Here is a 25,941-nt window from a genome sequence, read left to right on the forward strand (position 1 = left end):
AATACAATCAATATCTATACAATTTTCTATTTCTCTATACATCAATTCTAACATTATTTTTTTTTTTTTTTCATGCAATAATCAACTCTACATGTGTGGGGGGTGATGGGGTGCCTTGGAGCGGGGGGATCTCCAGCATCTCTCTGAAATAGTACCAAAGCTTTTACACTTCTAATTGGTCAATGATGGACTCATTTCACCAACACGTGAGGTGGTTGTTTTTCTTCAACATTTGCATTTGTATCCTAACGCATAATGAAAAAAAAGTCTGTTTTCTTTTCATTACAAAATCTAGATTGTACAGTATTGTTTAGACTTATGTCTCGTTTAGGAATTGGTTATTTTAATAATTTTTTAATTTTTTAATTAAAATATGAGAAAAAAATTAATATATTTGTGATGACTTTTTAACTTTTTATGAAAAGATGTACAAAAAGTATAGAGAAAAAGGGAATCTTTGATTTTTTGGTATAGATTATAGGCTTTTTGACTTTTTTAATAACTTTTTAACTAAAATGTTAACTTGCCAAACGAGGCCTTACTGAATTATTACCGGTCATATCTTAATCTGAATCAATTATCTTTTAAAATCATCAGGTATATTATTCACATAAAAAAATAAAAATAAAAATAAAATTTTAAGTGTCTATAATTTAAGACTCGTGTCACTTTGATTCCTAATTTTTTAATTATGACACATTTAATCCTAAATTCTAAATCTTGTTTCAAATAAAGACAATTGAAAATACCATTGTTCAATTTCAAAGGCAAAATCGTCAATTTGATAAAATATAAACTAATTTGATAAAAATAAATGTCAAAAAAATATTTTTAAATTTTTAAAAGTTCCCACCAAAGATAAAATTATGTAAAATTGATAAATCTTTTACACATTTTTTTTAACCAAATTAATTTTTATTATGTGTTTGGATAATGATCGTGTAATGGGTGGTTGTTTTTGTTGATGCTTTTCGATGGTTATCATGTAATAGATGGTTATATTTGTTGTTAACAGATATTTTTAGATGATTATCATGCAATTGATAGTTATTAGATTTTTAATATGTAATCGATATATTTAATATATGAAATGTTTTTAAATTTGATTTTTTTTTATTTATTAGATTGGTTTAATAATAATATCAAAGTTGTCACCATATTTGAATTTGGAAAAATAGAAACTAATTTAATGAAAATAAAAACAATCACCCATTAGATGATTATCATCCAAACATATACTAAAAACTAATTTGGTAAAAAAAAATTAAAATATAAAATATTTATCAATTTTGCATATTTATGAACGATTTACAAATAAATCATGATAAATTAAATCATTGAAGTGCAATGCGTGATAAATCTTATGAGCTCAATTCAATTGTATAGTTAATAAATATAGACTTGAGACAATTTGCCTCCTTATCAATATCATGAAACCAATAAAATAGTCTAATTACCAAAGCTTTTACACTTTTACCAAATGGTCAATGATCTTATCATTATCATGAAATCAATAACATAGTGGGAAAAGGCTCAGACCCCCACTGGGGATGACCTCCATTGGGGTGACTCCCAGACCCCAGTAAGGTGTGATTAGTCCATTAAATTTTTATTTATTTTTTCTTCGTTCAATAATTAACTCCACGTATGTGTGGGAGTAAGGTGTGATTAGTCCATTAAATTTTTATTTATTTTTTCTTCGTTCAATAATTAACTCTACGTATGTGTGGGAGTGGTGGGGTGCCTCGGAGCGGGGGATCTCCAGCATCTCTCTAAAATAGTACCAAAGCTTTTACACTTTTAATTGGTCAATGATGGACTCATTTCACCAACACGTGAGGTGGTTGTTTTTCTTCAACATTTGCATTTGTATCCTAACGCATAATGAAAAAAAAGTCTAATTTCTTTTCATTACAAAATCTAGATTGTACAGTATTGTTTAGACTTAGTTCTCATTTAGGAACCGATTATTTTAATAATTTTTTAATTTTTTAATTAAAATATGAGAAAAAAAAATTAATGTGTTTGTGGTGATTTTTTAATTTTTTATAAAAAGATGTATAAAAAATAGAGAAAAAATATAATCTTTGACTTTTTAGTATAGGTTATAGGTTTTTTAACTTTTTTAATAACTTTTTGACTAAAATATTAACTTGTCAAATGAGGCCTTACTGAATTATTACCGGTCATATTTTAAAATAATCTGAATCAATTATCTTTTAAAATCATCAGGTATATTATTCACATAAAAAAATGAAAATAAAAATAAAAATTCAGATCGTTCCAATAATCGTAATGTAATCATTTTATAGCATTTAACTCTAAAAAATTAAGGACAAGTCTGTTTAAAAAAAATTAAAATAGATTATCATTTTTTTTTGGTGTCAAATATGATAAATTGAACATAATGCGATTTTTGAATTGACTTAATTTTTATATATAAAAGATTATATAAAATGAATTATTTGAATAATTAAAATAAAATCCGCAACGGATTTCATATCCCTAAATAGCATCCACTGATTTAGATCAAGGCCAGAGGGAAGCTTAACTCTAAAAAAATGTGAGTTACACAAGCAGTGCCTATAATTTAAGACTCATGTCACTTTGATTCCTCATTTTTTAATTATGACACATTTAATTCTAAATTCTAAATCTTGTTTTAAATAAAGACAATTGAAAATATCATTACTTAATTTCAAAGGCAAAATCGTTAATTTGATAGAATATAAACTAATTTGATAAAAATAAATGTCAAAAAAATATTTTAAAATTTTTAAAAGTTCCCACCAATGATAAAATTATGTAAAATTGATAAATCTTTTACACATTTTTTTTAACCAAATTAATTTTTATTATGTGTTTGGATAATGATCATGTAATGGGTGGTTGTTTTTGTTGATGCTTTTCGATGGTTATCATATAATAGATGGTTGTATTTGTTGTTAACAGATATTTTTAGATGATTATCATGTAATTGATAGTTATTAGACTTTTAATATGTAATCGATATATTTAATATATGAAATGTTTTTAAATTTGATTTTTTTTTTATTTATTAGATTGGTTTAATAATAATATCAAAGTTGTCACCATATTTGAATTTGGAAAAATAGAAACTAATTTAATGAAAATAAAAACAACCACCCATTAGATGATTATCATCCAAACATATACTAAAAACTAATTTGGTAAAAAAAAATTAAAATATAAAATATTTATCAATTTTGCATATTTTTATCTTTGGTGGATAGAAATAATTTTTAAAATTTTTAAAATATTTTTTTGACATTTATTTTTATCAAATTAGTTTATATTTTATCAAATTAACGATTTTGCTCTTGAAATTGAACAATGGTATCTTCAATTGTCCTTATTTGGAATAAGATTCAAAATTCAAGATCAAATGTGTCACAATTGAAAAGTCAGGAACTAAAGTGACACGAATTCCAAACTATAGAGACCATTAATATAATTCACCCTAAAAAAAATAAAGAAAATAAATTAATAAACTCCAAACTCCCAAGGCAACATAATTCATGATATTTGTGTATGAATTATCAACTTCTGTGCTACATGTAGGGGTGTAATTTTGGCCCGGCCTTGCGGGCTCCCGTAAAAAATCAGGCCAGGCCACGGGCCAAAAAATTAGGCCCAAGCCCAGGCCCAGGGGTATTCGAGCTTTGGGCGGGCCAGTGGGCCGGGCCCCTGGGCTTGGGCCTAGGCTCGGGCTTTGGACGGGCATGGGAGAGCCTAAACATTTTTTTTTCTTTTTTCCACCAAAATTTTATTATTTTCCATTAAAAATAACACTGAGTCTCGGATGGATCGGGTTTTGGGCGGGCCGATGGGCCGGGCCAAGCTTCAAAACGATGGCCCAGGCCCAAGGCCTCGGGCTGGGCTTGGGCCCGGGCTTTAACGGGTCGGGCCTATCTCGAGCTGCAGGCGGGCATTGGGCCAAAATTACACCCCTAGCTACATGTTGGAAATGAAAGAAGGTTGGAAGCCTGGCGTGTAACGCACTGTATATTGCTTTATTATACTCTTTCTTGTTACCTTCCCCAATACAATAATATGCATATGTATTTGAGCAAACATGGATTAAACTAAACTAATGTAGCAACCGTTATGGAGATCATCCATTTCGTTACCAAATACTTCTCATTTCATGTTTTATTTTTCTCTGGTTTTGAATTACTTATTCCTTATATTATATGGATTAGAATACGTTTGTCAGGTGTTAGATACAAGCTGCATATTTAATGGTCAGACTCATTGAATATTAAATTTAATAGTATGTAGACTTAGTAAAAATTATCATATTTTTATATTTTTATATTTTTAAGGTGGATCTTAGATGTTAGAAATTGGGCGCCCATATGGCATGACCCTTAGAACCTTCTGAATCTGAACTTTTTGAACCTTATCCATGTAAGTTTGAGTTTGAATTTGAATTCAAAACTTATTTGGATAACCATTCAGGATATCTATATCTATCATATCAATAGATATGGATAGATGGATAAATAGATATTGGTTATATATCAGATTATATGGTTAATCTAAAGATATACGTATATCAGATATACGTTATATGCTTTTTACCCATAACATTTTTTCCCAAACTCTCTCTTTGGCTCTCTCCCATTAAAACAACGATCAAGCCTCTGCACTGTGACTTGTGTTGGTGATACTCACTTTGTAGAATCACTCCACTGTTGGGTTCGTTGACTGATCAAATTTTGGAAGCACGTGATTTACCCACGAGATTGTGTCATTAAGGTATGATACAAATTATTTTTATCCGCTGCGTTAATTTATAATGCTTTATGATTTACATTGGTATCAGAGCTAATATGGGTATTTTCGTGCTTATTTATATGCGATAAAATATGTGTATAATTTTATACAAATATATATACACATTATATGTATGAAAATTAGATTGAGAATGTGATACATCTCATTTTTATGTCCATTAAATGTCATTTTTGAGATTATAAATGTATTTTTTGTGAAAAATAGAGTCTGGCAGTACAAAAATCGAACCAGAAAACACCCTGGAAGGCGGAGTGTGGGCCTCACGCGCCACCTGACGCCGTGGGAGGCTTCCACGCGCCTCCACGCACTGTCACGCGCTCTCACGTGCCTCCACGCGCGCTGTTCTGCGCTTTCCATGCGGGCCCTCAATGCCACACACGCGCGCCGCGCGCTGAGCCGCGCCGTTTTTCCTCCGCCGGCTTGGCTGCTGATGTAAGGGTCTGTTTGTTTTGTTTTTAAATTCAGAATTACGTTAAATGGTCATAATTAATTCGTTATAGCTTTGTTTTAAGCGTGGTTAGTACCGTTAGACTCAGAATTATATTTTCTATCTTTTGTAAAATTTTAAAAATTTTATGAAAATAAAAAATATTTTTCCTGAAATAATAATTCATTATTTCTAGTTTAAAATGCATCTGGTGTTGCATGATTAAGTTTCTGTGGCTGAATTTTTTATGGTAGACTACTGTTATGGTTTACTGTTTACTGGTATAATTGTAGCATTTTACCAGATTCTGAAATATTTATTTCAAATTTTATGTGTGTTTATTAGTTATTTAAAATTTCAGAAAAATTCAGAAAAATTCCAGAAAAATTCAGGATGATGCACATTCTGTTATGGCATAATTTGAATATTTACTACAACATATTTTTTTTTTAGAGTTTCTAATATGTTGTAATTAGAATAGCATGATTATTTATTTATTTATTTATTTGAATTCCATTATTAATTGAATATAGCATGAGTTATTTGTAAATTTACATTAAGATGCTATTGTATGGAATTTATCATGCTTTGACATGCCATAGTCAGTGGGAGGTTGTTCGGTTGAGAGAAATATTTGTAGATTTACTCCCGAAAACCAATATTTTGCGCATAAATTAAATTAAATTTTGGATAATTGTCACATGTGGCGCAAGAGATGATTACGAGCATAGCGGATTTTCGATCTTGCGACTTGTGTAATATTGTCACTATTTAATTTAGATTTTTATAGCAAAATTATATTATGCTAATCAAATTAATCCCAATGCAAATTTCTCTCTAAATTGACTTAGCTTATGGAAGTTAATTGGTTGACCTAGACTTAGTAAAGATGTTCAAATGTGAACAATATAATCCCATTCTTTAGATGAGCAAAAGTCTTGGAGACTTGAGGTCATACCTTAATTGAGCCAAAGTAAGGAAACATGACTCAAAGTCGCCGTGGTTTTGTTGCCTTATTTGGCATAATAAAAACTAATGTGTGCGCTATGGTTAGTGGCACGCTACGTAGTTTTGGTTGGCGAGTTTTAGAGTTATGAAATTAGTAAGCCCTTAATAGATCTGTATATGATCTTGACTATTGAGCTGCGCGGATTGACTTTGTAATTTGACTTGTAAATAATGTTACATCATTGGATGAAGTAACATTCAAGAGTCACGTCATCTAAGAAATACGAGCTTAACAGAATTAGTCATTAAGTGTAAGACGAGTAGCCAATATGAGTAGTGTTTTGCTCTCTACCCAATTATTGGTAGTGGATGAAGCAAAAATTTGATGCACTATAATAGTGTGCGTTGAAATATCACGTGAAGTGAAAAGATTAGCGCTTAGTGGCTGCAAAATCTATTAGCATTGCCAACTTGTCTAAGTCTGGACACTTACTGTTTCCACACTTGAGTGTGAGACATGAGGAGGGGCTTCTTTTTATGATTCCTTAGCTAGGCTAACGTTTTTGAATAACGTTTACCACTAAGCGCAAACGTTGCAGCATAATAATGAAAAGGTCAAGGCCGACAAGGTTGTTATGACTCTAAGAATTTGACGCATCGCTTGTGAGAGCATTGTGTTGAATTAGACTCTTCAGCCTAATTCGCGCTTAAGTTACTTCAGGAGCTGTCATAGATTGATAGCTTATTCTCTCCTTCTTGTGGATAGTAGAATTTATTGCAAGTAACTATGAAGCGAGAAACAGAGATGGCAAGAGGAGTATCGTCATCTTTCAACTAGATGCAGTAAAGTGTATGGAGAATAAAATTGATTTAAAGGTGCAGGGGATTAGCACTTACTAGTTAAATTTGCGACTTAGGCGCACTTGATATCTCCATGACATCCTTTTATGATCTAGTGAATATGAATTAATCGTGAGTCATTACCTAGTTGGGCCTAAACCTTTAAAACTTGTCTTCGAGAACTCACACATTAAGATGATTGGAATTAGTTTATGACATTGGTCATGAACAAGTGGCTTATTATACTTAATCACATTAATGAGATGATGACACGATGGTTTGAGTAGGCCTTCTCGGGCCCACTTGCTTATGACATCCTGCTCTCATGTGAATGTGTAACTTTGTTCGCAATGGTTGCGCACAAGTAAGTAGGAAAGCCATAGAAGGTCATTTGTATTGGCGCATTTAGTCCACTATGATATTTGTGACTAGATATGTGTGAGGGTATGATAGCTAAGCCTCAATCTCGACACATTTATAGATTATGATACGCATCTGAGTCAAGACTATTTGATCTCCCATAAGTTAAAAGTTTTGAGATGTTTTTTTGACATTGCACATATGAGGTTGAGATCAATTAGATAAGAGCTTTTGTGCTTTTAGTTTTGACCAAGGTGGCGAGTATCTATTTGAATTATTTTTTAGAAAGCTCTGTGAAGAGAGATGGATGCTTAAAAAATTGATTATTCCTAATACTCAATAACATAATGGTATAGTAGAGGTAAGGAATTAAGTATTGTTAATGTTAGGTGGATAATGGAGCAAAATGTTTCCTAATTGGGAATTGCACTAGTTTGTTGCCTATATCCCTAACTAAGTGCCCTCCATATCAGATTTTACACTCCATTTTGAGTAATGGGTTAGCAGAGAGCCATCTATGGGCGATCTGTAACCATTAAGCAGCTTATCTTTATTCTACTTCTCATAAGATTGCGAAGTTAAGACCTAGGGTTCTATAGCGCATTATTGTATGATGTCTTGTAAACACAAAGGGTCGTGTGGCGCACTATTGTATGAGGTCATTCAAACCCTCCGGGTCATGTGCATATAGGTAAGCAGCTTTGTGGTAGTATAACTAAGTCACATAAAGTTTTCTTAGTAAAGGTGACGTGAATAGAGTTTTGGAACTCTATAAGATAGAGAATTCTGAGCATAGCGCTTTATGTAGCCTAGTTGAGAATGGAAAGAAATTTCCAATATCCTAGGGACAGTGGGAGCGATGTGCCTACTAATGGATTACTCCATTAGAGAAGAATACTCTACATTCTTAGTTGCGTGGTAGCGAATGTGAAAATTTTCCACGTCATCACTGGGTGATTGAGAGGGAAACATTCATGATTGCTCCGTAAGATGATAAAGAGCCTAGGATAATGCCAAAGGCTCTAGTCTCCTGTTTTTAGAAAGTGGATTAATGTTGTGCAGTTTAAGACAAAGTCTTTGAGGATTAACCATTTTTATAATTTGGTTGACTTTCCATTATGAAGCGAAACTGTTCTAAAGTTATGCGTAATTTGGATAGTCATTGTTGAGGCATAAGGCTCGCTAGATACCGAAAAGTCGCACCATTGAGGAAAGTGTAGACCATGAAAAGACTTCCTCCTGGGGAGTGAGGTTATTTTGACTTAGGCTATGATTGACATAAGTTCGGAACATTGATTTGTGGACATTGTGACCCAACTTTCTCGTTAGAGAATTGAATAAGTAGATCCGTAGGGGTTTACCTTCTACTTTTATGGTGAAAAGTTAGGAGCGCAAAAAGGTTGCTAGTTCCAATAAATCTTTTACAGCCTAAAACAGTTATCCAAATAGTGGTTCTTAGATTTCGTCAAAGCCATGGTAAGCCAACGATGATCGATGAAGACCACTGAGGCATGATCAATGGTCCAAAAAGTAAAGTTTTTCCTTACTTAGTCATTATGAGCCAGGAATTTATAAGGTTGTCGCCACCTAGGGTAGACAGTCCTCTATTTTAGATATGATGGACATGGGTGATGTAATTTATATGCTCGGATGTATGATCCTTAGGGATTGTTTTAGGAAAATTCTCAGTTTGTCTTCGATGACTTACATAGAGAATATCCTAGAATGATTCTAGATGCAAAATTGCAAATCCATTGACTTACCTATCGGTAAAAGCCAGAGCATTAGCTATTGAGTGAATCCTCGGATTGTCTTTGGGAAAAACAGATGACCTATATTCCTTGATCTTTTTGTTGTGGGAGCCTGAAGTACGCTATGTGGGCATATTTGGCATGATAAGTGTTATCTTTGGTAAATGGTCAACTGAGTTATTTAGACATTGACCATGCTCATTAGATTGTGGATAAAAGGCTTTACTAGTAGTATATTAATTTGCTTCTTGTAAGATTCAATGTGCTAGTTGGGCGCATCTGCGCTAGTTGGGCGCATCCAGAATGAACGCAAATTGGTCACCAAAATATCTTTAGAGAGGTAATTGCGCAAGAGGTAGTGATCTTGAACCACTTCATATGAGGCGCAAATGGTGGATTCTGTTGTATATGCTTATCGCAAGAGGTGCTGATAAGGGTTATGCTTGGAATCTAGAATTGCTCAGACTGTGGTTGTGTTTTTTTTTTTTTAAATCGATCATTTATTTGTTATGAGATGATGAGATGTTGACACTATTATGGTTAGTGTCATAATGATTAGCAGATGATGATGTCAGCAGGCAAGATTAGCTCACTCACACGAGCAATCGCCCTTGGCGCTTGGGAGCGAGCAAGGATGAGACTAGTGGTTTATTTTTATTTGGAGCCAAGAGAGGCTTAAATCATCCACTATGTATGTCGCCTTGGTTATAACCAAGATGAGGTCATGTTAAGGACCAAACATGGATGTTAGTACCCACTTTCCATGTTGTGCCTGTTATGATTAGCCAGATGCGAGATCTCATTTGGCGCTTGGAAGGCGAGCAAATAGAGAATTCGGGTTAGGCGCTAGAAAGCGACTAGACTAATATCTGTATGGTGTATCGAGTATGACGTCACTCTCTATGGAAGAGTTACTCCACCGTAGCATGTATTCATACTATATGTGCTTGGCGACCGAGTAATGAGGTGAGAGAATGGATCCCTGTTTCCTCACCGTGTGAGTCTTACGTGTCATTATTGATATGACTTTCATTTATGTACCCTTTTGTGACTTTTGACTATGTCATAAGGTAAGGGGTTGATGTTCTGCTACTTTGGTATGTTGCCTGCGGTCATGCATGATTCGGCTTTAAGGGACATCACTGGGAAAACAGTCAATCCTAAACTAAATGGCATGAGGGCAAAGGGAAGATCATCTAGTATTACACCACTGTTGTATATTCACTGCCAGCAACTCACATTGCTCTGTATGAGAGGCGAATTGAGTGTGAATATATTGCAAGAATTGAGAGGGTCAAACTTGCTCTTTTTTTTAGAGATTAGAGATGTTTTTTTGGACCGGTGTAATTAGATGGGTCTGGGGTATATGAGACACTATTTCTGTTCTTTTTGGGTTGATGTCTCTATACTGGCTCATTTTGAGTTTCTAGTATAGAGCTCCCACATGCAGGTGTTCTCAACAGTCGCACGGTGCATTGGCTAGTATGAGATTATTCCTTTTAGGGAGATTGAGATAGAGATGTGGCAGTATCATGCCAACTCATGTCCGAGTGGGATATGTTAGAAATTGGGCGCCCATGTGGCATGACCCTTAGAACCTTTTGAACCTGAACCTTTTGAACCTTATCCATGTAAGTTTGAATTTGAATTCAAAACTTATTTGGATAACCATTCAGGATATCTATATCTATCATATCAATAGATATGGATAGATGGATAGATAGATATTGGTTATATATCAGATTATATGGTTAATCTAAAGATATACGTATATCAGATATACGTTATGTGCTTTTTACCCATAACCTTTTTTCCCAAACTCTCTCTTTGACTCTCTCCCATTAAAACAACGATCAAGCCTCTGCACTGTGACTTGTGTGGGTGATACTCATTTTGTAGTATCACTCCACTGTTGGGTTCGTTGACTGATCAGATTTTGGAAGCACGTGATTTACCCACGAGATTGTGTCATTAAGGTATGATACGAATTATTGTTATCCGCTGCGTTAATTTATAATGCTTTATGATTTACATAAGACATTAGGTCCAGTAAATATTTTTTATTCGTGAAAAGTCCATATTTGCAAAATAGTTTGATGAGAAATTTTTTGTTTGTTTGTTTTGAAAGATATTTTTTTTTCAATTTTATCCCTTAATTTATTTGTTGACTTTTTTTTTATCTGTTTGACATTTTTTTGACTATTTGTTCAAATTTATATCTATTTGTTCAAATTTTTTTTCTATATGTTCAAATTTATATCTATCTATTCAATTTTTTCCCTTTATTTGTTCAAATTTTATTATTTGTTCAAATCTATATGTCCAAATATTATTACTCGTTCAATTTTTTCACTAAATTCTATTTATCTGTTCAAATCTTTTATTATTGAAATATAGTCTGTACAAATTTTATCTGTTCAATTTCATGATTTGTTAATAATAAAAAAATCCAAATCTTTTATCTATTGAAATTCTTTCTCACCAGAAACAACAACAAACACAACAACAACGACAACGACAACCAAAAAAAAATAAACACACAAATATACAAATAATATTTTATCTATTCAATTTTTGAACCTATCTTCTTTGACAACAACAACAAATCACATATCAAAACTGTTCAAATTCAACAACTCATCATCATGATCATCGTCATCAAACAACAACAACAACAACAATCATAAAAAAAAAAATGGAAAAAAAAAGTATCTGAACAGCAATCACCAGCAACAAAATAAATAAAAAAAATTTGAACAGATAAAACAGATTCAGAAAAGCCAGATACAGTTCCAATGGCACGAGCACGAAAATTCATAACATAGATCTAAAAGTGCATACCATCTATATGTAAACACACACACACGCACACACACACATATATATATATATATGTATGTATCAATAGATCTAAAATTATTCATTGTCTCTAATTTTAATTGAAGAAGGATCAGTTACATAAAACCACTTGGTGTTGGTGACTTCCTCATTGATAGTCTTGTCGGAAGACAACGACAATGTGTGGTGGAGACAGGCGGTGATGGGCAAATCAATATCAAAACCTAAAAGAAATGAGTCGAAATTGAAATGAGAATAATAGTAATAGATCTACGAATCTCAGTAGATCAAATGATATAATTGAAGAGAAAAAATGGATCAAAGTGTAGATCTAAAAAACTCAAACCTATGAGTTAAGATTGGAAGGAGTGGAGATTGTAGATGAAGATTTTTGGAGATAATGCCGTGTTGAGAATAGTTGAGTGAGTTTTGCAAAAAGAGAGAAAGTTTGTTTTGTTAAGCTTTTATAGATACGGCACTGAGCTTATCTCCGGCCATGGAGATCTAGTCCCAGATCGCCAATACCAACTCGTCGACGGCGTTGAGAAAAACAGAAGCAAAATCAGAGAGATGAGATTTGCAAGAAATACGACGTAATCTACAATACCGCCCTTCTCTATGCCATTGTTGAGTACTTCCCAACCCTGCGAGCCCCGTAGCAAGATCGGATGATGGATTGAAAGGGACGTTGGTGGTGGGAACTTCCTACGCCGATGATCAATGATGCTTATAAGAAAGAAATAAGAGAGATAAACACAATCAAGAGAGAGGAGACCCAACAAAGAGAGAGAGATAATTGATTTAGAAAGAAAGAGAGTGAGGGAGAAAGAAAGAGACGGGATTGACGGTAAAATAGAAAGATGTGTGGTTTTTAGAAATGATAATAGGTTGGGTCGGGGCGGCGCTAGGGATTACGCTCCCCATCCCTGATCCCTAAAGGTATAAAATTCCTCGTCCCCACCCCCTAACGGGAATCAAGTTTCCACGACCCCGAAAAATCCCCGTACAAAAACAACAAAATCATCAACAGGGGTGTTTGGTGTGGATTATATGGGGTGATTATAGCTTATTTTGATTTGGGAATCTGTGTCAGACTGTTTGGTGCAACATCTGCTTACAGCTTTTTAGGCAAAAATAACTTAAATAAGCTGATTATTTATAAGCTGGAGAATAGGTGCTTTTGGTTTCTGCTTTCTGATTATTAGTTTTTAACTTACAATAAGCTGCACCAAATAGCACCAACAACAACATCATCCCCGATCTGTTTCATTTTCATCAACATTAACATCATCAACAACAACATCATCAAAATCAACATCAAGAACCAAAATAACTATAATTACACATAAACATACACATGCACAACTACCAAAAAATATATAGAGAGAGAGACAGATAGAGACACACACACATACATATATACATACATACACTCATACATGAGATCTGAATGTGTATCATCAACACAAATTTGAGATCTCTGTGTGTCATCAAACAGATCTGAGATTTGTGTATCTGAGTGTGTCATAGAGAGAGAGAGAGAGAGAGAGAGAGAGAGAGAGAGTGTGTGTGTGTGTATGTGTGTGTGTGTGTGTGTGTGTGTGTGTGTGTATGTGTGTGTATGTGTGCGTGTGTGTGAGTGAGATCTGAGTAAAAATATTATGCGGTATGTCGGGGGCGATAGATGGCGGGGGAGGACGACGTGAGGTGTGAGAGAAAGTGAATCGACGCTGGCAACGTCTGTACCTTTTGTTCATGTCTGCTTAGATCTGTTGTGGTGGAGGGAACCGGCGCCAGACTATGAAGGTTCGGTAACTCTGGCATCGTAGCAGTAGCGATGACGCAAAGGAGGAGGCAATGGTGACCGCGTCATTGTGGAGAGAAGAGAGAGAGAGAGAGAGAGAGAGAGAGGTATAATAGAAGGTTATATATATAAATGAATAGAGGGGTCTAATAGTAATTTCAATTCAGAGGAAACAGGGACGGGGACGGGGACAGGGACAGGTTAGAGAGCGTATCATTGTCCCCGGCTTGAAAATTGTTGGGGATTCATTTTTGAATACCATCCCTGGTCCATCGAGGGTATTTTTCAGGAAAAACCCGTTGTAATCGAGGTTGGGGGGCTGGGTCCCTATCGAGTTGGGTTCAAATTGCCATCCCTGGTGGTTTTAAATATATGGGGGTAGTTTAGTCATTGTGCTAAAGTATGTCTTTATGGACATAATAATTTCGTGCCTTGACCTTTGGACAAAAGAAATTTAGATTTGGACTGTTGGATAGAATGCCCTATTTTCAATCTATTATATGATATAAAATAATGTTACAAAAAGATATTTTATAACAATTTTATATAATATAAGTAAAAACGTTGTGCTCTGTTTGAGATAAAAAATTTCAATATAATTTTCTCATATTTTTTGAATTTTTTAACAATTAAAATACACATATCATTTTGTGATTAATCTAAAATCTAATTTACTTAAATTGAGTTAATTTTTTTAAATGGGCTCTTGGTTCATAAATCTAATTTTGAATTTCTTCAGTCTAAAAGTCCAGGTATCAAATTACTTTGTTTATAAAGATATGCTTTTGTAAAATGACCAAACCACCCATATATTTAGATCACACGTGTATCTCTCTTTTCAAACCCCCTCTATTTCCTCATAGATCGAATTCTCTATCTTTCTCTCTTTAATTGACTCCTCTATCTATCTCCATCAGAGGCGACGAACAGTTTGATCACCGCTGGCTGCCACTCTTGTGGCCCCCGTCGACCGTTGCTTTTCTCTAACAACTCTTCTGATCATCGTGGTCGCACTCACTCTCTCTCTTCTCAGGTAAATCGTACTCATCTTCATTATCCTCCACTACCGGGGGGGGGGCCCAACTCCCAATCTGTCTTGCTTGCTGTCATTGCCACCGGTATTGGATAGGTATTATAGGAGCAGTATGTTTCGATCTTCATATCCCTCTTTCTCTCTCTTCCCGAAGCCCTTTGAGTTTGAGGTTCTTGTTGAGCAGTGGTTCTAGGTTGAGATCTTCGTCTTTGAAGAAGCGGTTGGAGCCTTTCTGCCGTGCCATCATTAACTGTCTTTCCTCTTTTGCTCTTACAATGAATCCACTCCAAATGGAGGATCGAAGGGCGGAGACCGCTGATTCGGCATCACCAGTCGCCTAGGTCTCGCCTATTAATAGATTCTACGTTATTCAATGAATCCAAAGTTATTTATATACCCTGATTTTGATGTTCTCTAATTTGTGTTCGTCTGATTTGTGTATTGTTTGTAGAGTTGTAGAAATTTATCCTAGTTCTCTAATTTGTCCTAGATTTGAAGTTGTGGCTATTGGATTTTCATTGTCTTCAGTGTTCTTGTTTGTTGATGGATCTGTAGATTTTGATAATTGAGATCAAGTTGTAATTTGTATTGATAATATATGTTTGTCCATACATGTAATTATGTATTTATATACGAATAACTTTAATTTCATTGTATGACAACCCCGTTCTGCATTGTGCTGTTAATCTTTAGTTATATTTATGATTATGTGCTTAATGTGAATTTGGATGCGAATCATGTGATTGTATGTGTTTTTGAATTCATGTCTGTCCATTGTAGAGATATTTGCACTATATTCTGTTATAATATGAAATTGAGGATCGTAGATGTGACATAAATCAAAATTAACTGTATCATTATGATTAACATAATTGTTAGAGCCTACGGTGAAATTTAATTAAAAATTGATTCAGATCAAATTAATTAGATTAAATTGATTAAAACTAAATGAGGTTAACTAACCTAAGCATGTTTAATTAAGTTAAGTTAATGACATTATATATATATGTTAAGTAAGGGCCTAGGCTTATAATTTTGAGTCCATCTTCAACATTTGGCTGGAAAATACCATTTAGAGAGAGAGAGAGAGAGAAGTGAGAACTCAAGACTAAGGAGAGGAAAACTTGAAGATTGGCTTAAGGGATTGAGGAATTGAAAAAGACAACTCAAGTTCTTGCTAGAATTAGGAGAATTGAAAACTCTAGGGTCAACTGCGAGGACAAATCAAGCAACTGAACACTGTGAGTAATATCTTAGTAAAGATATTTTACTTATACTCTATTTTCTGATTGTTCACATGTGGTAAACTTTTCTAAACCTATGATTTGATAAATGTGAATGGGTTACCATCTTCTGTTTGAACAATATGATCTTAATGAGAATATTATCTGTACAAGAAAATGACATGACATAAACATGAATAGTGGACCTAAGGTCATTCTATATATATATATATCTGAATAATGGAGCAAAGTCGCTCGAAATATCTAAATTGGGCTTAAGGCCATTTGTGTATTTGATAAAGTGGACCCAAGGTCGTTTTGGATCTCTGATAAGACTGATTGACTGATATGATATAATTGAATCTCTGACTAGTTTGAATGGCGGATATGCAATTGCAATAATTGATTGGCCATTATATTACTGTAAATGATTGGACCCAAGATCGTTTTGATAAGAAAAAACTGAATCCGATCGGTGAGTTTGTTAACTGTTGGACCTATAGTCATTCTGTACATTGTTGGGCCCAAGGTCGTTCTGTTGACTAATGATTGAACTCATACTGTATATTTTGCTATTTGTTGGACCTAAGGTCGTTCCGTCGCATATTGGACCCGAGGTTGTTCTAATGTAAAATACTTATCTGTTAAAAAGGGCTCAATTACTCAACCTTTTTACTTTGGTATTATTCATTGAACGTTAGCTCACTCTTTGTTTATATGTATGTAGGTGAGCAGCAGGATGTCCAACCTCAGCCCTAGTGAACCCGTTAAGGATATCTGATATCGTGGAGCCTGTTATGGATGTCTCACGTGTGAGGCTTTGTTTATGATTTTCCTTTTCTTTAGTTTTGTGGTCCCATAGGACCAAGTTTGTATCTAAGGATATAACTTAGTTTTTGTGAAGATTGTTTTGAAATGATCCTTGACTTATGTATATATATATATATATAGATATCCTAAATGACTGTCTAATGTAAGTTATCAATATATTGTGAAAAGTTTGTGTAATGCCATATATGCACAGCTCATTGAACAAAGTTTCTAATTCTGCTTCCACTTCTGGCCCCCTTTCAATATTAAATGTGACTAATTTCTGACTGAGGCCGTAGGTAATCTCATGATTACTGGTCGGTTATGATCCTAACCTCTAGCGGCGAGTTCGGGTCACGACAGAGTGGTATCAAAGTATAAGTAATAATTCATACACTTGTCCAAATGAACAATAAAGTGTCTAGAAAAGACTTAAGTTGCATTCATGTGATAAATATATTCTTGAATTCATTAAGAATATGCTAAAGTGTTTTGAAATATGTGATTACATGACATATACACTGTTGCCTGTCTGTATATGCATGCTCTTTCTGTCTGTGTATATTGTGTACCTTATTTTTGTATGAAATTTAATACAAGTCTCATCAGATAATGGTAAGAACAAGATCCAACGAAATAGAAGAATCTTCTACTGCCAGGCTAGACTGAATAGAAAGACTGATATAGGATATTGCAGAAACACTAAGGCAACAACAACAGTGGCAACTACCGTTACCCTCACCTTCGGTACAACCTGTGCACGACTTACAAAATGATGACCGAATAATAGCTCTCACTAAAGAGTTTAAGAAAATAAAGCCACCACTGTTTCACAAGGGAGTGGATCCATTGAAAGCAGAAGCTTGGGTCCATGGTATTGAAAAATTATTTGAAGTATTCCCATGCCTTGAAACACAGAAAGTACAGTTGGCCACCTTTACACTGGAGGATGAAGCAAGAAGGTGGTGGATGTTAATTCGTAATGACAACAAGGGCATATGCTAGACACGGTTTCTTGAGCTCTTTTATGATAAGTATTTTTCACAGTGTGTCCATGATAGAGAGGTGTCTAAATATGAGGGGTTGAAGCAAGGCAATATGATTGCAGTTAAGTATGAGGCCAAGTTTACCGAACTGGCTAGATTTGCACCGCATATGGTTGACACCGACTATAAAAATGTGAGAAAATTTGAGGGCAGTCTTCGTAACGATATCCTGGAAAGGGTGAATGTACTGAAATTTCCTACTTATGTTGATGTGCTAGACTGGGCTTTAATGTCAAAAACTAATATGGCCAATCAAAATAAACCGTTTGAACGGAAAGGCAAGAGGCAAGGCTTCTTTTTGAAGAAGAAGATGTTTAAGAAGCAAATACGGGTTCATCGAGTTCTAGCCCTTCAAGGGACTCTGCATCAACATGTAACATCTGTGGTAGAAAACACCAGGGAGTTTGTTACCACACATCTGGGGTGTGTTTTCGATGTGGCAAAACTGGGCATTTGGTTAGGTGGAAGACCATCCGTTAGCTCAACTTGATCTATCCGTGAACCAAGGAACACCGTGAGACCTAACGCTACCAAAGACACATTGAGGCAAGAGAGAGTCTTTGTACTCGTCCCAGGTGACCTACAGAATACTAAAGCTGTTGTCTCAAGTACTATCTCTATATGTAATCAAGATGCTTTTGTGTTAATGGATTTCGGATCCACACATTCCTTTGTGTCTACTACATTCGCATTTAGATTAAATAGACCCTTAGAATCATTGCCATACCTATTGTATGTATCTGCTCCATCTGGAGAGTCTCTGTTATGTACATTTGTGTACCGTGTTTGTGATATGCATATTGGCAATGTTACCTTATTTATAGGTTTGTTACCTTTGGATATTAGACACTTTGATGTAATTATGGAAATGGAATGGTTGTCTAAGTACTATGCTACTATTGACTGTGTAACAAAATGGATTATGTTTAGATCACCAGGACATGATGAATTTGAATTTGTTGGTAATGGTGTAGTGCCTCCACCTTATCTAATTTCAGCAATGAAAGCATGTAAACTTCTTAGGAAAGGGTCTTAGGGTTACTTGTGTAGTATCTTGACTGAGAAATCTATGAATGTTGAATTAGAAAGTATTCCTATTGTTAGAGACTTTCCGGATGTATTTCTTGATGAACTGCCAAGGGAATTGGTTGATAGAGAAATAGAGTTTACCATTGATGTTGTACCAGGCACCCAACCCATCTCAAAAACCCCTTAGAGAATGTCTACTACTGAAATGAAAGAATTAAAAGAGCAGTTGCAAGACTCGCTTGATAAGGGTTTTATTAGACCAAGTACTTTGCCTTAGGGTGCACCAGTATTGTTTGTGAAAAGAAAGATGGGACCTTAATTGATTACAGGGAGTTGAACATGGTAACAATCAAGAATAAATATTCATTGCCCCGAATTGGTGATTTATTTGACCAGTTGCAGGGTTCACAAGTATTTTCAAAGATCGATTTGAGATCCAGATACCACTAGTTGAAGATGAAAGCATAAGATGTTGAGAAAACCGCATTTAGAACAACATATGGACATTATAAATTTCTGGTTATGCCATTTGGAGTGACTAATGCTTCTGTAGCATTTATGGATCTTATGAACCGAATTTTTAAATCCTACCTTGATGAGTTTGTTGTGGTTTTTATTGATGATATTATGATATATTCAAAAAGTAGAATTAAACATGAACAGCATCTGAGAACTGTCTTGCAAACACTTAGAGAAAAGAAATTATTTGCTAAAATTGAAGAAATATGAATTTTGGTTGGATGAGGTTGTCTTCTTAGGGCATGTCATCAATAGAGATGAGATTTCTGCAGACCCACAAAAGATAGAGGCAATTGTGAACTAGCCTTCACCGACAAATGTAACGGAAGTCTGTAATTTCACGGCCTTAGCTGGGTATTACAGACAGTTTGTAAAAGACTTCTTCAAGATAGTTGTACCGCTCACCTAACTTACACGCAAGAGACAACTGTTTGAATGGAATGATGAAAGGGAATCTGCATTCCAAGAACTTAAAACGACATTGACTACTGCACTAGTGTTGACATTGCCTGTAGGTACGAAAAATTTTGTGATATTTAGTGATACTTATTACAAGGGTTTGGGTTGTGTGTTAATGCAAAACGGAAGAGTAATTGCTTATGCCTCCCGACAATTGAGACCACATGAAAAGAATTACCCGACGCATGACCTGGAATTGGCCGCAGTAGTGTTTGCTTTGAAAATTTAGCGGCATTACTTGTATAAGGCAAAATGTGAAGTTTAAACGGATCACAAAAGCTTGAAGTACTTCTTTACCCAAAAAGAGTTGAACATGCAAAAGAGAAGATGGCTCAAATTGATAAAAGGCTACGATCTTCAAATTTAGTATCACCCAAGTGAAGCCAACACTGTAGCCGATGCTTTGAACAGAAAGTCAACGGGGAGGGATTTGAAAAGGGAAATGGAAAAGGTAGGTGAAATGTGAATAAAATATGTATATATTTCACATAGTGAACAAGAAGAATTACTAATGCTGTGTTTGGTTGGAGAATTCGGGGAGGGATTTGAAAAGAGAAATGGAAAAGGTAGGTGAAATGTGAATAAAATATGTATATATTTCACATAGTTTCACACACCTTTTCCTTTTCCCTTTCCAAATCCCTCTCCAAATCCCCCAACCAAACACACCATAAAAGATTTTGAGAAATCCGAGATTAAAGTAGTATTACATGAGTAGGGCGGATTGATAGCTGCCATTTTAAACCAACAATAATTGACGAGATCAAACAGAAACAAATGGAGGATGAGTCCCTCAAGAAGATAATTGATGAGTTTGAAATGCATCTGAGACTAGGATTTAGTGTAGAGAATGAAGTGTTGAAATTCCAAAATAGATTGTGTGTTTTGAACATCTCTGATTCAAAGAAGAGAATTCTAGATAAAGCCCACAAGTCAATGCTTGTAATGCATCCTGGCAACAACAAGATATATCAAGATTTGAAACAAAGCTATTGGTGGCCTAAAATGAAGAAAAAAAATTGCAGAATATGTATCTAAATGTCTTAAATGCCACCAGAAATCGACAAGTCTACTTCAATCTCTTTCTATTTTCTAATGGAAATGGAAATATATTACCATGGACTTTATTGTTGGACTGCTTCGAACCCCAAGAGGTATGAATTCTATCTAGGTTATAGTTGATAGGCTAACTAGATCTGCACATTTTCTTCATGTTCGAACCACTTATGATGCATATAGATTGGCTACCATTTACGTTGATGAAATTGTCCGTTTACATGGAGTGACGGTATTTGTTGTGTCGGATAGAGATCCGAAATTTGTGTCAAGATTCTGGAAAAGCCTACAGAGAGCAATAGGAATAGAATTGAGATTTAGTATTGCATTCCATCCACAAATTGATGGACAATCAGAACGAACTATACAGACTTTGGAAAATATGCTCAGAATGTGTGCGTTAGATTTTTAGGAAAATTGAGAAGATTACTTACCATTGACAAAATTTGCGCATAATAACAACTTTCATTCCAGCATTGGCATAGCAAAGTATGAAGCCTCATATGGCAGAAAATGTAGATCACCGATATGTTGGATAGAAGTCGGGTATAAAGTTTTGCTTGGGCTTGAAATTGAGCAAACTACCACTGAAAAGATTCAAATGATTCAGCAAAGACTCAAGACAGCTCAGAGCCGACAAAAAAGTTATGCGGATGTTAGAAGAAGGCCTCTTGAATATGAAACTGGTGATCATATGTTCATCTGTGTAATTCCAATGAAAGGCCAATTGAGATTTGGTAAGAATGGCAAGTTGTCACCTCGTTATATTGGACCATTCCAAATTCTAGAGAGACTTGGTCCCGTTGCCTATAGGGTTGTTTTATCGTTAGGTATAGAACAAATGCACAACTTGTTCTATGTGTCCATGTTGATGGGCTACCTCTAGGATCCATTTCATGTTATAGACTATCACCGGATAGCGCTTAATGAGAATATGGAATATGAAGAATGGCCAGAACAAATCATTTATTGACAAGTGAAACAATTGAGAAACAAATTCATTCCAATGGTGAAAGTGGAATGGAAAGAGCATTATAGAAGTGAAGCCACATGGGAGAAAGAAGACGAGATGCGACAACACTACCCACGTCTGTTCCCAACAGAAGATAACGTAAGTTTGGAGAACCAAACTTCCTGAAGAAGGGAAGAATGTGACAGACCCGTTCCACATTGTACTATTAATCCTTAGTTATATTTGCAATTATGTGCTTAATGTGAATTTGGATGCCAATCATGTGATTATATGTGTTTTTGAATTCATATATCTCCAATATAGAGATATCTGTACTATATTCTGTTACATTATGAAATGGAGGGCCGTAGAGGTAATAGAAACATAAATTGACTGTATCATTATGATTAGCACAATTGCTAGAGCCTATGGTGATTTAATTAAAAATTGATTCGGATCAAATTAATTAGATTAAATTGATTAAAACTAAATGAGATTAACTAACCTTAAGCATGTTTAATTAAGTTAAGTTAATAACCTTATATATATATATATATATATATATATATATATGTGAAGTAAGTGCCTAGGCTTATAATTTTGAGTCCATCTTCAACATTTGGCTAGAAAATACCACATATAGAGAGAGAAGTGAGAATTCAAAAGTAAGGGTAGGAAAACTTGAACATTGGCTAAAGCGATTGAGGAATTGAAGAAGATAACTCAAGTTCTTGCTAGAATTATGGGAATTGAAGACTCTAGGGTCAACTGCAAGGACAAATCAACCGACTAAACACTGTGAGTAATATCTTAGTAAATATATTTTACTTATACTCTATTTTCTAATTGTTCACATATGGTAAGCTTTTCTGAACCTATGATTTGATAACTGTAAATGAGTTACCATCTTCTGTCTGAACAATATGATATTAATGAGAATATTATCTATACAAGTGAATGACATGACATAAACATGAACAACAAACCTAAGGTCATTTTGTATATATATCTGAGTAATGGACTGAAGTCGCTTAAAATATATGAATTGTGCTTAAGGTCGTTTGTGTATCTGATAAAGTGGACCCAAAGTCGTTCTGAATCTCCGATAAAACTGATTGACTGATATGATATGATTGAATCGCTGACTAGTTTGAATGGTAAATATGCAATTGCAATAATTGATTGGCCATTATACGACTGTAAATGATTAGACCCAAGGTCGTTCTGATAAGAGATAACTGAATCCGATTGGTGAGTTTGTTAACTGTTGGACTTACAGCCATTCTGTACACTATTGGGCCTAAGGTCATTCTGTTGAGTAACGATTGAACTCGTGCTGTATATTCTACTATATCTCAGACCTAAGTTCGTTCCATCGCATATTGGACCCGAGGTCGTTCTGATGTAAAATGCTTATCTCTTAAAAGGGGCTCGGTCACTCAACCCCTTTACTTTTGTATTATTCACTGGGCGTTAGCTCACTCTTTATTTATATGTATGTATGTGAGCAGCTGGATGCCTAGCCCTAGTGAACCCGTTAAGGATATCTGATACCGTGGAGTCTGCTATAAACGCCTCACGTGCGAGGCTTTGTTTATGATTTTCCCTTTCTTTACTTTTGGGGTCCTGCAGGATCAAGTCTGTATCTAAGGATATGACTTAGTTTCTGTTAAGATTATTTTGAAATGATCCCAGACTTTTGTATATATATAGATATCCTAAATGGCTGTCTGGTGTGAGTTATTAATATATTGTGAAAAGTTTGTGTAATGCCACATATGCACAGCTCATTGGACAAAATTTCTAATTTTGCTTTCGCTTCCGCTTCTGGTCCCATTTTAATATTAAATGTGACTGATTTCTGACTGAGACCGTAGGTAATTTCATGATTATTGGCCGGTTATGATCCTAACCTCTAGGGGCGGGTTCGAGTCGTGACACACTGTTTTGTTGAACATGTTCATCCGTGGATCTAGGAAGGTGAAGAATAGGACAACATGTTCATTAATCATGATGATGATGAAGAGGAGTCATGGTTTAACAGATAAGAGAGAAATTTTCATTGATCATCAGACCAACAGATCTGTATTATTGTTGTTGTTGAATAGATAAAACAAATAGATAATTTTGTTGTTGTTATTGTTGATCATTCTAATGATAATTTTTTTTCCCTTTTTTTCCTTTGCAGATATCTCTATTCTCTTTCTCCAAAGTTGAAAATTACAGTGTATTATGCGATATTGAGAGAGTTGCAGAAAACCCCTGTACTTCTTCATTTTGTTTAATTATTTAGATTTTTTCAAAGTTTGTTGTTGTTGTTGTGTGTATTTATCAGATCTGATCTGTTCAGATTTGTTCAATTTTTTTTTTGGTTATTCTTTTTGTAGATATGAGGGTTGTTTTTTTTGTTTTTGTTTTTGTGTAGTTGCAGTTGTTGATAATGATTGTAATAGAGATATTTTTTTTTTCTTTTTCAACAGATAGATTTTCAATAGAGATTTTTTTCAACAAATAGAGAGAGAAATAGATAATAAGAGAAAAGAGAAGTAGAGAGAGAGAAACAGATAGAGAGAAAATAGAAATTAAGAGAGGAACAGCTAGAGAGAGAAAAGTTTAAAAACGATGTAAATTTGAATAAATAGAAAAAAAATAGGTTATAAAAATTCAGTAGACAAAACAATTCAACAGATAGGTTAAAAAAATTGAACAGATAAAAAAATTTGAACAAATAGAAAATAATTTGAATAATAGATATAAATTTGAACAGATAGAGAAAAAAAAAGTCAACAAATAAATTAAGGGATAAAATTGAAAACAAAATGTCCTCTAAAATTAATAAAAGGACTTCTCACCAATCTATTTCATAAAGAATGAACTTCTCACCAATAAAAAATATCCACTAGATCTAATACTTTATATTCTCATTATTTTAGACTTTTCAACAATTAATCCTTTTTAAATCCTCTTAATCATTGTCAATAATATATTAGTATTATTTTCTTAAATTTTGTGATTTCAAAACATGTAATGATGTAACTACTATTTTTAGTTTTAATGGTTATAGTATGAATTATATATCTATATCTATACTTCTACATATATTACTACATAAAAATATTATTGGTTAATCTTTAAATCCTCTTAATCAATACCAATAATATATTAGTATTATTTTCTTAAATTTTGTGATATGTAATGATGTAATTACTTGTCACACCCCTAAATAATAATTAAATGTAAAACATAAATTAAAACATCGTTGAGCCGAAAACTTATCATCATCATAATATCATTACCCCATGAGGTCCTTTCTCATTGAACTAAAGTTTCCATTTACAGCTTCGTGTTCAACAAATTAGATACACTTTCATATGACATAATTCAACAAGTTAGAAGATACAGGTAAGATGCCTTAATGGCTTACAATATATATATATATATATATATATATTCAAGGCATGGCCCTGTTACAACAAAAATGGACTCACGATCGTCAACAAACAAGCTTTGAGCTTTCACATTAAACATCCTTGAGCTTTGGTGCTCCAATCAAAACAAAGAGTCTACTCCTTCTCATTGAGGTGGTGACACATCACCAATTCCTAAAAATGTTATATAGGGATGAGTTATATGTCCAGTAGAGATACATTTAAAAGAGTATTTAATTACTTGAACATCCATATGGCCTTATCATAATCCAAAACACAATTTAACCTTTATGTTCAAAAATAAAGAGGACAAGAAAAACAAATACATCATTGTTCCACTTAAAAACCTGTCTCAACACCAAGGTGGTAAATATGTCATGAATCTTTCATAGAAGCCCCATACTACGTATAAATAGATTCATAACCAAAACTATCCCCATATTTGCCGACTATTAATACGACGAGGAATGAACAATCAAAATCGTTCGTTTTTCCACTTTCGCCAACTATTATACAGCGGGACCAGTGGACACCCAAAAACATTTTCTCACATTCGTCCGATGATAAACTCAAGATAGGGCATTTGGGCACCTAAAC

General features: G+C 34.3%; 1 long non-coding RNA gene across 1 annotated transcript; it reads left to right on the forward strand.

Moving 5' to 3' along the window:
- Nucleotides 1-14,587: 14,587 nt before the first annotated feature.
- Nucleotides 14,588-17,082, forward strand: LOC114277219 (uncharacterized). Its single transcript, XR_003634533.2, has 2 exons — nucleotides 14,588-15,163; nucleotides 16,773-17,082. It is a non-coding gene; the product is annotated as an uncharacterized LOC114277219 (long non-coding RNA).
- The last annotated feature ends 8,859 nt before the right edge of the window (nucleotides 17,083-25,941 follow it).

The sequence above is a fragment of the Camellia sinensis genome, chromosome 4 (assembly GCF_055761805.1).
Source record: "Camellia sinensis isolate YWXY chromosome 4, ASM5576180v1, whole genome shotgun sequence".
Lineage (NCBI taxonomy): Eukaryota > Viridiplantae > Streptophyta > Magnoliopsida > Ericales > Theaceae > Camellia > Camellia sinensis.